Source organism: Suricata suricatta, chromosome 10 (genome assembly GCF_006229205.1).
Source record: "Suricata suricatta isolate VVHF042 chromosome 10, meerkat_22Aug2017_6uvM2_HiC, whole genome shotgun sequence".
Taxonomy (NCBI): domain Eukaryota; kingdom Metazoa; phylum Chordata; class Mammalia; order Carnivora; family Herpestidae; genus Suricata; species Suricata suricatta.
In genome coordinates this window covers 24,244,085-24,259,561 of record NC_043709.1, presented here as the reverse complement: position 1 = coordinate 24,259,561, position 15,477 = coordinate 24,244,085, and the positions used below count along the sequence as shown (strand labels likewise).

The 15,477-nt window shown below is 40.2% G+C and overlaps 1 protein-coding gene across 2 annotated transcripts in view; it reads right to left on the bottom strand.

Annotated features, from left to right (window-relative positions):
• The window catches only part of USP44 (ubiquitin specific peptidase 44), a 49,307-nt gene that overhangs the window by 23,231 nt on the left and 10,599 nt on the right, over positions 1-15,477 (bottom strand). Inside the window, exon 1 of one of the 2 annotated variants that reach the window (XM_029953468.1) lies at positions 5,522-5,718. The exons of the other annotated variant lie outside the window; for it this stretch is intronic. The gene's annotated coding sequence lies outside the window, so the exon portion shown is untranslated. Of the gene's footprint in view, positions 1-5,521; positions 5,719-15,477 lie in introns of those variants that run through there. 2 annotated transcript variants of the gene reach the window in all.

Here is a 15,477-nt window from a genome sequence, read left to right as displayed (position 1 = left end):
AAATCTGGGCGGGGGTGGGTTGGGGGTTGGAAATGAAATAAAAATAAAAATCTCTCTCAAATCCCTAGATGCTAAACTAAGGATAAAAAGATTAGGGCTCCAAGAATACAGGTTTTCCTCTCTTTCAAGACAACTGAATATTGAATCTTACTGAGATTATGGAATATTCTATAAACATTTATGGAATATTTTATAAACATGTGCTTAACTCATGTTTGGCTTTCTGAATTTGATTATAGTGAACAGCTACTTTTTTCCCCTTGTTTACACTGAATATTGATTTTAAAGACAACTCAAAATGGAATTCCAGGCCCAACGTTACCACCCCCCTACTCCCTCCGGTCCCTTCACCCCCACCCGGCACAGGCTACTTCACAGATAATAAGGAATTCAAGAGCAGGGCCTGAAGGTCCTATTTCCATGCTAATTTCACAATCCCGTTACTTGCAAGATAGGACAATTAGAGTTTAAAAGAGGGGGGAAATCAGGAGGGCTTCTGGACAAAGCAACTCTCCTAAGACTTGCTAAATTGTTTACTTCCAAAACGAAAACTGGAAGAAATTATCCGGTTACAAGCAGAATTTACAACAGCTCAAACTTGCAGTTGAAACAATCACTACGTTTCACTTTCTTTTTTATTGGGGGTGGGCGAAGGAGGGTCTCCTACCACCTCTCAAACTTGAACATTTTTTTCTTCTCATGCTGACACGTTTCTTACGCCCCAAAATGAGTTTAGCCCATTAGCATTCCTTCCCCGAAGGCCAGCGGAAGCTGAAATTCAAAAATCCTAAGTGTCTCTAAGTGGCAGCAGGTGCTGGCAAACCTGGGTGGATCGATGGAAGGAAGGCCAGCCACTCCTCGTAAACGGAAGGCTAGAAACTGCCCTCCCAAAGCCTCCCAGGGGACTTCGAGCATCACTTGGCGGCAATCAGAGCCGGGGGTTAGGATGCGGTTTTATTTATAGTACCAGCTCTGCAGAGCTCCAGAGCGCATCCGATTCGTGATCACAGCTACTCAGCGCTCCCGAATGCGGATCAGGGCACAGCTGCCCCTACGCGTCCCGCAAAGTCCTCCTATTTCGCCCTTTCTCCCCCCAACTTGTCCCCCTCCAGCCCGGCTCAGGGTGGCTGCGCGGTGACCCTGACCACAGGGGACGCGCGGCTCCTCGCAGCATCTCTGGGCACTCCTGAGGTGGCCAGCCACCAGGACGCCGGCCAGGGCATCGCAGGACCCACCGAAACTTTCCAGAGGCGCCAAATCTAAACTCGCCGGGGCCGCTGCCGCTGCCACTGCCTCCTCCGCGCGCCCCTCGACCCGCTCCCCTCAGTCTCTCTGCCGTCCCCCTTTCCCTCTCTCAGCACCTCCCCGTGCCCTGCGAGGCGGGAAAACGCCGCCAGGTGCCTCCCGGCCCCGAGGGCTCCGGTGGGACCTCCGCCCCGGTAGAGAGCCTCCGTCCGACAACCGCCCCAGCGGCGCGCCTCCGTCACGCACACTCACCAGCCCGAATCGGAGCGGCCATCTTCGCGCTCACCCCCTGGCCCCTAGTCCCCCGGTTCGGCGGCGACGGCGGCGGCGGCCGGGTCGAGCGGCTGCGTCACCGGTGACGTCACTCCGTCCCGCCCCCTGGGTCTTCGGCGTGCCTGGGGTGCGGCTGCGCTTGGCTACTGCAGCCCGCGGGGCTGCCCGGGATGGTTTGCCGGGCGAGCGGCACCCGGGATGCCCGTCAAGGGATGGGCTATGCCCAGAGTAGCGTGTGGCTCTGCAAAGACAGTAGCGCCTTCCCCCCCAGGTGGGCTTCACACCTGTCTTCACGTTCCGGGCATGGGAGGGCACAACCCGTGTTGACTACAGTTCTGTGAGAATTTCTGCGACACACAGAGTCAGACTGGCAGAAAGGGACGCCAATTCCGTTATCTTCAAAATCGGCGCAAATTAACTGGCAAAGAATTCTTGGAGAAAACGTTTCCTTTCCAAGGAGGCAACCTTAGCTAGGTGTGAGCTCAAGGGGATGGTGACTGCTTTGAATTCAGCTTTCTCAGACAGCTGTCGGGCAACTAAGGTTCCAGAATGAAATACTTACTAAGAAAGAAATTTGAGGGATACGAAGAGACTCGCGTGTCCAAAATGACTCAACCTGAAGCTGTCGATTTACCTGAAGTTGCCAATTTAAGTTAATGAAATAGATAATCGAAAGAAAAAAAGTGAAGAGCTGAGAGAGAAAAATCCAAAGAGGAAAGTCAAACCCACAGGTACATCAAGATTAAGGCATTAATATTTCTTGAGCCTGTGCTCTGTGCTCAGTTGTGTGCCATTTCTACCTCGTTACCCTGTGGGGAATTAAAATGAAAAGACGTATCTTTTTAAGGAGAGGTAGAAGCAGTAAGACAAACATGCAAAGTTAATAACATGTCCGTGGAGTACATTATTTTGGAATATATAAGGGAACCTATAAAATTGTTCATATCAACAACTCCACTTTGGGGGATATCTTTCCATTGTTTGAATGGGAAAAAAAAATGAGCACACAGAGGTATTCACAGCATATTATCTAAACAAAAGTTTGAAGGGAAAGGCTAATTAATATCGGCATATAAAACTTGAATTCTTATGTAGATAACAAATGGCAACAATCTAATCAATTCATATTATAAAAAGTACCAGTTGGAGATTCAATTGCATAAAATGTAGTTTTGCACATATAAATTATAATCAATTATCATAGTTTAATACTTCTTTCATTCTTTTTTCCTAATACAAGTGCATAAAAATTGTATACAATTTAATTCTGTCCCCCGTGCAGGGCACATAAGCCACTGTCTTGTAACTTTAATTTCTAAAATGCATTACATAAGAGTATCTCCTAAGAGAAGTATTTCATGTAAGTACTTCTGGCATAAAATATAATTTTTTCTGCATTTCTTAGAAAACAAAATATAAGTTCAAACACCTTGTTCTCCTTTTTTAAGATCATAAAGCCTATCTAGAAGGTCTTTGGCAAATATTAAGAATCTGCCACCACTGATCTAGTAACTTGACTTTTAGAAATATAAGCAATTCAGGCAACTTAGAAGGCTATTTATGTCAGTGTTATTTAGAATAGTGAAGACCAGAAACAACCTAACTGTTCAGTACCATGGGAAAGGATAAGTATATCTGATGTATGCATAGGACAGAATATTATATAGTCATCACATATTTTCAGGGGTGTCTAGGTAGGTCAGTCACTTAAGCGACCGACTTTTCATTTTGGCTCAGGTCATGATCTTGCAGTTTGTGTGTTCGAACCCCGTGTCTGCTCTATGCTCACAGTGCAAAGGCTGTTTGGGATTCTCTCTTCCTCCCTCTCCCTGTGCCCCTCTCCTGCTCAAGCAGTCTCTCTCTCAAAATAAATAAATAAACTTAAACAGTTATTTAAAAAATCCTATTTTGGGGGGGGGGTGCCTGGCCTGGCTGGCTTAGTTAGAGCATAACTTGATTTCGGGGTCATGAGTTTGAATCCACGTTCAGCATAGAGATTACTTTAAAAAAAATCTTATTTTTAGGGTGCCTGGGTGGCTTAGTCGGTTAAGCATCCAACTTCGGCTCAGGTCATGATCTCACTGCCCATGAGTTCGATCCCCTATTGGGCTCTGTGTTAACAGCTTGGAGCCTGGAGCCTGCTTCGAATTCTGCCTCTATCTCTCTGCACCTCCCATGCTCACTCTCTGTCTCTGTCTCTTTCTCTCAAATATAAAATTAAACATAAAAAAATGTTTAAATCTTATTTTCTAAAAAATATTAAATGAAGGATTTATAGGTCAAGCCAACTGTGTCTCCCATTCCCATTCTTCAGAGAGGGTCCTTCATAAATTATCTTTTTGGATTCTATGACCCCTTCTCTCTCTTTTCCAGAGTTTATTAGACTGAGATGAACACCAGACCCAAGACCAATCAATCTGTAGGAAGCTCTTTAAAAGCTCTCCCTGCCCACCCCTGGGGACCTAGCTGACTCAGTCAGTGGAGCATGCTGCTCTTGATCTCAGGGGTTGTGGGTTCAAGCCCTGCATTGGGAATAGGGATTACTTAAAAACAAAATCCTAAGTAGATAAAAAGATAAATAAATTAATACATAATAGCTCTTCTCAAACACTGTATGAGGTAAAAGGAGTTGAGATGGGTTGAATATTGATTTAAAGTCGCATTGAAATAAAAGTAATTAACTAATTAATTAAAAGCACCACATTGAGAAGGCAAACAGTGGACACCAGGCAACAAGAGCCATAATGGAGCAAAAGTCGTAAAGAAAGAGGATATAGGGATTAACAGCTGAGTTAAAAATAAGAAGCAGTAGCTGGCTGGGATCTTCAGATTCCGAATAGAATGGCTTAGATGCCAAGAGTCTGTAAAATAACAGTGTAAAAGCAAAAACCAGAAGCAGGATGCAAACATGTATATATTGTATTTTAAAACGCATGTATATACTATTCACATTGAACACTTGGAATACATCAACATTTTAGTAATGGGGGAAGATTACAAGTCCCATTTTAAAAAGATTTTATTTTTTAAAGTAATCTCTCCACCCAACATGGGGCTTGAACTTAAAACCTTGAGATCAAGAGTCCTTCCTCTGACTGAGCCAGTCAGGCACTCCACAAGTGATTTTTATTTTCTAAGTGTTCTGCAATGATCATAATTCTTTTTTAAAATGTTCATTTATTTTTGAGAGTGTGTGTGGGTACATGGGGGTGCACGATTGAGGGAGGAGTATAGAGGGAGGGGGACAGAGGATCTGAAGTGGCCTCTGCACCAACAGCAGAGAGTCCAATGTGGGGCTCGAACTCACGAACTGTGAGATCATAACCTGAGCCAAAGTTCAACGCTTAACCGACTGAGCCACCAGGTGACCCCATAATTAAAAAAAAACTGTTTTAATGGGTTAAATAGAATGAAGGTCATCAGTATTCAAAAATAGTAATCAGAAAGTAAGCTGCATGTGGCCAAAGTGACTAGCAGATAGAAGTTCAAATAATTTCCTGAGATCATAAATGCCCTCAAGGAGACATTGGTATTTAGGTTGGGTCTTTTAAAGACTAAGATAATAAATGAAGAGAAAAAGGTGAAATGGGAAGAAGACAAAGCAAAGACAAGTTGAGTAAGCTATAGGAGGAGGGTACTGAATAGGTGTTCTTAATAAAAAATGTTATCTGGAGATTATCATTAATTGTGTTAATAATTAAAGAGGTCGATTGTAGCATTGCCTTATATATATTTATTGTTGTCACTATTTACTCAACTTTGAAAATTTCTTTAGCTACCATTTTATTCTGAGTCTTAAAAATTTAGGTCTAAATTAACCGAGTAGCTTGTTTCCAGAGCTCCAGATCCAGAACCGCATTTTACATAGCTGTCATAATAATTTTTCTCATGTAATTTTCCTCTTTGTTTTACAACCATCTCATGAAATCTAAGCTCTTTACTATAACAAAGAAAAAGTGTCTTCTTCCCCTCACACATAATCAACAGGCTTACCCAAACTTACCTACATCCTCAAAATCAGCCTTTCTCCTTTATCAGCCTTTGAGTGCTGGTAGGTCAGTCTCTTTACAGTCTTGCATATTTCAGGCACTTCCCACCTTTAAATCTGGGCAGATGTTTATCTCCTAAGTAGAAGGCCCTCCAACTTTCACTCCTGCAAATCCTTACAATCAGCCTCTTTCAGAGCTGGCCTAAGCTCTCACCTCCTGGAAATTGCTTTCCTAGTAACTAGGCTTTCAGATCCCCATCCCCCACACCCCAATACATTATTATGCAATCACAGCTTTTGTTCTGAGTTCCGCGCCTGGTTCTCTCTTTGCATTGTAACCTCTTTGGGGAGAAGGAATGTGCACTTGCTATGTCATGTGTCTCTCTCCAGCTCCTTAGTACAGTGCTGGCCAAAAATACTCTTAAAATGCTTAATTAATGAAAACAGTAGATGTTCTCTCGAATAAGATGGGACTATGGAAATGATGTGTAGAGGGTTCCCTGGTTTCCACAGTCCCCATATTGGGAGAAATGGCAATTTGCAATTTTTCTAAGGTAAGTACAGTTTCCTAACATGATAAAATTTTAATGACTCTGATACCTCCATTCCGAAGCCAGATCCAACTTCTGAAGTAGGTACAAGACAAACTGGTTATTTCTTGGATCCTGAGAGTCTGAATAAATTAAAGGAAGACAAAACACTGCAAATTTTGTTAACCTTACAGCTGCTTTTAATCTTTGTGCTGAAGTTTAGAATTTTCTATTCCAGTCTTTCATGAAAATGAGAATTATCTTAAGAATCCTAATTGTTGATTAAAGAAGAGTTTAGGGTCTTGTTAACTTTGAGGAAACTACTTCTAAGAATTTTCAGAGTTTTACAGACTAAATGTCCCTATCAATAATCTTAAAGTTATGAAATATTCATTTGACAAATATTTTTTGAACACCTATGTGCCTGGCACCATGCTAGGCACTGAGATGTCCATGACCTTCATTTCAGTGTTAGGAAGAGATAAAAGATTGAATGGAGAAAGTAGATGAAGAAAATACTAAAAAAGATTCAGACCTAAAGTTTGATTAAGGTGTAAAAACACCCTGATGTTGATTTTTTAACAATAGAATGGCCCAAAGAACCTTAAATTTGAGGCAAATATGTAAGGGAAGAGTTGAAGGAGAAATATTAGAACAGCACATGACAAGATATGGTCTTAGTAAGTGAATATAGAGAGTGGAAAGTGAGCAGAAAGAAATGGCTTTAGAATTAGCTCTTTTAAATTCTCTTTTTAAGTTTCTTTTTCTAAATAGGCTCCATGCCCAGTGTGGGGATTGAACTCACTACCTGGAGATTGAGAGTCACATGCTCTACTGACTGAGCCAATAAGATGCCTCTAGTCTTTTTTTTTTTTTAAATTTTTAATGTTTATTTATTTTTGAAAGACACAGAGAGAGAGAGTGCGTGAGCAGGGGAGGGTCAGAGAGAGAGGGAGGTACAGAATTTGAGGCAGGCTCCAGGCTCTGAGCTAGATGTCAGCACAGAGCCTGACGCGGGGCTCGAATCCAGGAACCGTGAGATCATGACCTGAGCCAAAGCTGGACGCTTAACCGCTTAACCGAAGGAGCCACCCAGGCACCCCACCTCTAGTCTTTTTTAATTCTAAGAAAGAATGAGGGTGGTGGCAGGTAGGGGAGGTAAATGCAAGTTAAGAAGTAGAAGACACCAAGGCTGATGTAATTTTAAAGGACTGGTAAGTATTTAGCGGCCTGTGAGGGAAGCTTGTACCTTGAAAGGTTCAACACAGGCCTACTGGAAACTGAAACAGAGCCCAGGTTTTGTCATTAACAGTAGCAAAATTGTGAAACTAGTCATTTTGTCTCTTCTTTTAGTATCTTCTCCACCTCCATCCTACTCAGTTTTTTCAGGAATCCACAGGCTGCTTGTGTCCAGGGCTTCTTCTCAGTCCATCAAGGCTCTTTTTTTTTTCCCCATGAAATTGTTTCCCATTTTATTCTATTTTCTAAGGAGTCCAAGTATCATGTGGTAAATTACTAGTGTTTTGTAATGTTTTTTGCATTTCTATTTATGACTATTTGTAATGGAACCTCCTACAGACACTAAGTATGGGATTTCTAAAATTAGATTTTAGGGGTCCCTGCTGGCTCAGTTGGTGGAGTGAGAGACTCGCTCTCAGAGTTGTGATTTAAGCCCCACATTGGGTGTAGAGATTACTTAAAAATAAAATCTGAATAAATAAATAAATAAATAAATAAATAAATAAATTTAAAAAATGAGCTTTTAAGCATTATGGCAAACATATGAGATGTTTTCTGTTTTTTATATAAGAAATGATTTTTTAATGTTTTATTTATTTTTGAGACAGAGAGACACAGAGCATGAGTGGGGAGGGGCAGAGAGAGAGGGAGACACAGAATCTGAAGACAGGCTCCAGGCTCTGAGCTAGCTGTCAGCACAGAGCCCGACACGGGGCTCAAACCCACAAACCGTGAGATCGTGACCTGAGCTGAAGCCGGACGCTTAACCAACTGAGCCACTCAGGTGTCTCTGAGATGTTTTCTTAAGCCTGCATGCCTTTCTACAGATAAGCTAAGGATGTGTGTGTGTATGTATAATATTATAACATGTTTATCTACTTATAATCACAATATATGACAGTTTTCAGTTTTTCTAAATAGTTTTAGTTTTTTAAATGTGTTGCATGTTTTACTTTTGTCTCCTCTGTTACGTAAGGGAAATAGTATCTGTCCTGTCTTCCTTACAAGGATGTTTTAAACATCAAGTGAACTTTTGCATGTGTAAACCCCTCCTGAAGTACAAAGAGAAAAGTAAATGTATTTATCATTATTATTTTTCTCAGGATCATTACAGTCCTTGAGGTGAGGAACTGAGAGTTGTTCATATTTATAACCCCTTAAACTGAGTTTTACTTTTGTACTACAGTCATAGTTAATTGGAGGATAAATACCATAAAGGTAAAAATCAGTTATGGTACTCTGAGAAACATGTAGAACCAAGTTTTAGCCTCCCTTTCTCATAGCAAGCAGGGAAAGGATCTGAAAAAGCAGAGAGAGAAAGGAAAAGGATTAGGATTGGAAATTCTAACTTATAAAGCTTTAGTAAACCATGTCAAAAGATAAAAATATCTTTCATGAAGGAAAGTAACTTTTTTTAAAGTTTTATTTAAGTACTCTCTGTACCCAATGTGGGGCTTGAACGCATGACCATGAGATCAGGAATCACATACTCTTCCAACTGAGCCAGCCAGGTATCCCTCGTGAAGGAAAATAATTTTTCATGAGGGAAAATGATTTGGGGTACCTAAATTTTATTTTATACTGTACATGTTTTTAATTAATTTATTAAAATGCTTATTTATTTTTGAAAGGGGGTCAGGACAAAGAGAGAGGGAGACAGAGCATCCAAAGTGGGTTCTGCGCTGACAGCAGAGAGCCTGATGTGGGTGGGGGCTTGAACTCACAAACCAGGGGATCGTGACCTGAGCCAAAATCCTATACTTCACTGACTGAGCCACCCAGGTGCCCCTGTACATATTTTTAAACTCATTTTTTTTTAGTTTTAAAAAAATGTTTATATATTTTTAAGAGAGAGAGAGGCAGAGGAAGAGGGAGACAGAGAATCCCAAGCAGGCTCCGCAGTGTCAGCAAAGAGCCTAATGTGGGGTCCGAACCCACAAACCATAAGATCATGACCTGAGCCAAAATCAAGTGTCAGGTGCTTAACTGACTGAGCCACCCAACCACACCTAAACCCATTTCTTAAAAAAGAGAATAAGAAAAGTGGTTAACCATAATTGTTTGTATAATTATTTACATCTTCACAAACCCTTTGGAAATTGAAATCCTTTAGTGTTGCAAAGAACCAGAAAGCAGAGTATAAAACAGCAATCACTGCAGTAAGGTAGTGCATCATACAAAGGGAACCTCATACTGTAGATTCAGGATATGTGCACGCAGTAAAAAGGGCTAACAATGCTGGGGTGCCTGGCTGGCTCCATACAGCACATGACTCATGATCTCAGGGTTGTAAGTTTGAGCCCCACGTTGGGTGTAGGGATTACTTAAAAATAAATCTTAAAAAAAAAAAGTAACAATTCTTCATGTGCAAGAGCTAGGATGATCACACTGCTCTTCTCTATCATCTGAAGGTGATTTCCTTTCAGGCCATAGGGCCTTCTTGGTGACAGTCATTGGTTCAGCCATCTGTTACTGTGTGTAAGCTTCTCCTTGCTTAGCTAACCAGAGATGAAGTTCAAGAAAACTGCATTTCCACAGGAAATTCTTAAAGGGAAAGGAGGTTGTATGTAAGGCAGCTAGCCTTTATTTCATTTTATCTTTGGTCCTTAAACTAGTATTTACAATTGGGTGCCTGCGTGGTTCAGGCAGTTAAGTGTCCAACTTCGGCTCAGGTCATGATTTCTTGGGTTCGAGCCCTGTGCTGGGCTCTGTGCTGACAGCTAGCTCAGAGCCTGGAGCCTTCTTCGGATTCTGTGTCTCCCTCTCTCTCTGCCCCTCCCTTGTTTGCATTCTTTTTCTCTCTGTCTCAAAAATAAATAAACATTAAAAAATTTTTTTAAAAACTAGTATTTACAGGGGCGCCTGGGTGGCTCAGTCGGTTAAGCCTCCGACTTCGGCTCGGGTCAGATCTCACGTTCGTGGGTTCAAGCCCCGCATCAGGCTGTGTGCTGACAGCTAGCTCAGAGCCTGGAGCCTGTTTCAGATTCTGTGTCTTCCTCTCTCTCTGACCCTCCCTCTCTCATGCTCTGTCTCTTCTGTATCAAATATAAATAAAACATTAAAAAATTTTTTTAAAAAACTAGTATTTACAAAACTAAGCCGAACAGAGGCTTCATAAAGGTTTCTTAATTTTTAAACTAAATATATGGTTCCTGATCTTTAGAAGAATAAAGATAAGTCAATCAGAAAACAAAAGGTGACATAAGAAGGTCTTTTTAGTAACAATGAGGTTTTCTTTCATCTATTTTCATGAAAATTCTAAAATACCTCAGGATTGATCACAGAAGTAAATTCATATGAATCCACCATTGAACATTTTATAAAATTACTTCTTGTTTTCATAAAAATCCATGATAGTATTAAAGAATGACTTAAACATTTAACTTATTTGCTTATGCTTGTATCATTTTATTGGATTAAGACAAAATCTAGTTTTAATATCATCATTAATCAATCACAAAATTAAACTGGGCAAGAGAATTATAATTTTGACTAGTCTCATTATGAATAATTTTCTCCCTTTTTGTTTAATACATGTAATGAAGATTAGGGTTATTCGTACAAAAAGTCCTGTAAAGTCTGCCTTTGTTGTACTGCTGTGATGGGATGCCAGGAAAAACCAAATTACCTTGGCTCCATTATGAGGGAGAAATGCCCATATTATTAAGACAATTTAAGGTTTTAGGTTAAAATGCAAATCTGGGGGAGGGAGGGATAATTTGTTAAGCTCCTATCAGTTTGTTGGGGTTTTTTTCCCCAGGAAAGCACCACACCCAACACGGGCTCTGAACCCATGATCCCAAGACCAATAGTCGCATGTTCCCTGATTGAGCCTGCCAGGCACCCCAAGTCCTAACAGTTTTAATATCTTAGTGCAAATTAGTGAATTAGATAAATTAACAGTGCTGTGAAGATAATGGAAAATAGGTTTTTTAATTTGAGGGATGACAGGGAAAATAAGAAACATGCATAGTTATTGTGTTGCCTCAGAGAGGCCTGATCAGGAGTGGAACAGCAGGGAACTCACTGGGTCTTTGGGGAAATAGAGGAAATCTGAATGAACATAAAATGTTTTATCATAAGGGGAACCTAGGTGGCTCAGTTGGTTAAGTGTCCAACTTTTGATTTCAGCTCAGGTCATGATCTCATGGTTCATGAGTTGAAACTCCACATCAAGATCTGCACTGACAGTACAGATCCTGCTTGGGATTCTCTTTCTCCCTCCCTGTCTCTCTGTTCCTCCCCTGCTTGTGCCCATTCTCTCTCTCAAAATAAATAAATAAGCATTAAAAAACACACCATATTATCTTAAGATGAATGCTAGTTTGGAAGTCCAACACTTAAATATCCACTGAAAATGTAAGAATTCTTTGGGGTGCCTGGGTGTCTCAGTTGGTTAAACATCTGACTTTGGCTCAGGTCATGGCCTCACAGTCCGTGGGTTCGAGCCTCGTGTCGGGCTCTGTGCTGACAGCTCAGAGCCTGAAGCCTGATTCAGATTCTGTGTCTCCCTCTCTCTCTGCCCCTCCCCCACTCACTCCCTGTCTCTGTCTTTCAAAGTAAAATAGACTTAATAATTTTTTTAATTAAAAAAAAAAAGAATTCTTTCTTCATAATCAACTGTGGGCTTAAGAGAAACAAAAAAAAGCCTGGGTGGCTCAGTTGGTTAAGCCTCCAACTCTTGATTTCCACCCAGGTCATGATCTTCTGATTGGGGGATTGAGCCCCACTTTGTACTCTGCACTGGGCACAGAGCCTGCTTGAGATTCTCTCTGAAAATGAGAATTACAAAACTTAGCAGATTAACATTGTTTTGAGGATTTTGTGAATGCTTTTGTAACCTATGAAGTACTAACATGAATTCAAAGTAAAACTTAAGTTCAAAAGTGGGTGAATGATCTTTCTATATAATTTACAAATTTTTAATTGACACCAGTAAAAATCAGAATTGTGGTATTCCTATTAGCTGCTACTATGCATTACAGAGATATAAGAAAATTTTTAAATGATGATACTTCCCAATAAATGTTAGGTGCTATTATTATTATTGAATTGTATCCTATCCTAATATGTGAGGTACTTTGTTGCTAAGCTTTTCTGCTTTTTCTTCTATTTCTTTGTTCTCTTCCTTTTCACAGACTCCTAAACCTCTGCTTTTAAACATTCAGTTTTCCACATCTTGAAAAAAATTGCTCAATGTATAGATAGGATCCTGCCTTAACCCCTTAATTTGTCTTCTCCCTTAAATCATCAGTGAGAGGCTTGTATCAGTAGGTCTCAATGGCGTAGAGACAGTTGCCATAGTTCCAAACATAAATGATGCTGACTGGTGATTCGCCTGGCCACCTTCAGGACACCAAAGCCTTTGGATTCTGGTTTGGGGTGGGAGAGGGGGAGGGGGAGGAGTACAGTTGCAAAGCTGAAACTTAAAGGAATTGATGAAAGGTCACAACCAGGAGTAGAGCCTGTGGCTTAGTTTGACTCAACACGGGAAACTTTACCCACCTGGGACATAGACAGGATTGACAGATTGGTAGCTCTTTCTTGATTCCATGGATGGTGATGCATGGCCGTTCTTAGTTGGTAGAGTGATTTGTCTGGCTAATTCCAATAACGAATGTGACTCTGGCATGCTAACTAGTTATGAAACCCCTGAGAAACAGTTGCCATGAGACCACATTTCATCACAATCACTAAAAATTCATTTCTCCTCAGTCTCCTATCTACTTGGAGCTCTGGTTTGCCTCCCCCTGCTTACTTTACTTATTAGTTTTAAATTCATCATCAATGTACTCTTTACCAAATAACCTCAATAGTTTTCTGTATTGCCAACCACTAATAGAACATTCTGTAAGTTAGAATAGTGGCAAAATGATAGTGTTAGTAGTTATTTTCCTTAATCCTAAAACTTTCTGTAAATGAGAACAATACTTTAAAAAAACCCTAGAAATATAAGTCTTTCTCTGATTTAAAAAAAAAAATCATCGGGGCACCTGCGTGGCTCAGTCACTTAAACATCTGACTTCAGCTCAGGTCATGATCTCTTGGTTGGTAAGTTCGAGCCCCATGTTGCTTTCTGTACTGACAGCTCAGAGCCTGGAGCCTGCTTCAGATTCTGTATCTCCCTCTCTGTCTGTCTCTGTCTCTCTGACTCAAAAGAGTGAATAAACATTAAAAAAAATTTTTTTAAATATATCATGACTGTGATAGTTATTGGTGGATACAAAATATTGAAAATGCCTGGTTTATACCTGCCATCTTCATTTTCTCTTAATTAGCCACCTACAATCAGGCTTCTCACCTTTCTGCTTTGAAAATAATCTTTTATTTATTTTTAAATGTCTATTTTTGAGAGAGAGAACACAACTATGGGAGGGCAGAGAAAGTGGGTGACAGAGGATCTAAAGTGGGCTCTGTGCTGACAGTCAAGAGCCCAGTGCAGGGCTTGAACTCAGAACTGTGACATCAAGACCTGAGCAGAAGTCTAATGCTTAACTGGCTGAGCTACCCAGGTGCCCCTGAAAATATTCTTTTAAAACAAGCTCCCCAGCAGTTTCTTCCTGGTCAAATTCAAAAGCCCTTAATCTTCCTTCACCAAAAATATGCTAAAGCTGATCACCTTTTCCTTCTTAAAATACACTCTTAGATTTTATTCTTAGACCTGTACATGGTACCCTGTGCATCAGGACAGAAAACCATGGCTGCTGCTGCTGCTGCTGCTGTTATTGCTGCTTTCACTAAATAGTTATCTTATGGTCACTGCTTACCATAATTCTCACAATTGTCCTAAGGCGATCAGTATTACCCTCATTTTACAGGTGAGGAGGAAACATGCTCAGGATTTAACGAGCTTGTTTAAATTCAGACATCAGAGCAGGATCTGCTCTGGGAGGTGTTAGATTTAGCAATGTCTGAGAGAGCAGCCTTCGCTGGATCACAACATGCTCTCTTCCTGTATTTAGAGAAGGAGAGCTTATTTATTTTCTTTGGTTTATTTATAGTTTGAGAGAGTACTGTACTTCATTTGTGAAGATGGGATTTCAGGTAGTTTTTTTTGCTCAGGCTATTCATCCACAATTTTATCAAGTGTCCTTTGAACTCAGTTTTCACCAAAATCAGAGCAAGTGGATAGATAGCAAGCTGTGCTGGGTTACTGATAGTTTTCTTCTTTTCAAGTCAACTGGCTCCGGTAGGAATGGGAATGCAACATAGGATTTGTTCAGTCTCGGCAATGCTCTAGCCACATACACTAAACTGAAAAATATAGTTATCAGAATTTGATGAATGACAACATAGATTTTAAATTAAGCTATGTAGTATAATTTGCTCAAATTTTGACAAAGTAGATTTAATTGAAGACTCTGCAGTGATACAGTAGGATTTAGATACATTAGTTACATTACACATTTTATTTTCTCAAGTAAATGAAGACAGTATAATCTAGCTACAAAGGATTTCCTTAAGGTTTTTGTTGGCTGACGTCAGTGTTAACAGTTGGCACTTGAGTGTCTTAGATTTCATCTGAAATTAGTGGTTCACATACAAAAATAAATGGTTTTCACGGTTGTCAGCTTTGATTAATGCAATATTAAACCCCTTGAGTATATTACACTACTACTTTTGGTTTTTTACTCACAGATCTAAAAAATAATAGAGTATTTGTCTTACAAACACACTAAATGTATATATAGTCTTTGATTTTTTCGTTTAATATACCTTTACCTTTCTTCAGAGGCTTTTGGCTTTCTTCTTTTAGCAGGTTTTGTCACTAAATCTTTTACCTATCTAGCAAAATACTTTCAATCATTTGATTAACAAATCTGATGGTGGGAAGAGAAAATTATGCATTACTTCAAAGATATATTAAGGATCTTATTTCTATATAAATAGATTGAGGAAAGGAGGAATTGTGCATTAGTTATAAAACCTTTCACTGCAGACAATTTACACCTCAAAGAATTTTCACATATATTCTATTTCTTCATGTTTATCATTATATAGTTGAGGAAATTATTAAGGTATTAAGTGACTTGTCTGAAGCCACACAGCATTGATCAGACCTGCGATTAGAAAACAAGTCTTCCTGGGGCTCCTGGGTGGCCCAGTCTGTTAAGTGTCTGACTTTGGCTCAGGTCATGATCTCATGGCTTGTGAGTTTGAGCCCCACGTTGGGCTCAGAGCCTGGAGCCTACTTCAGATTCT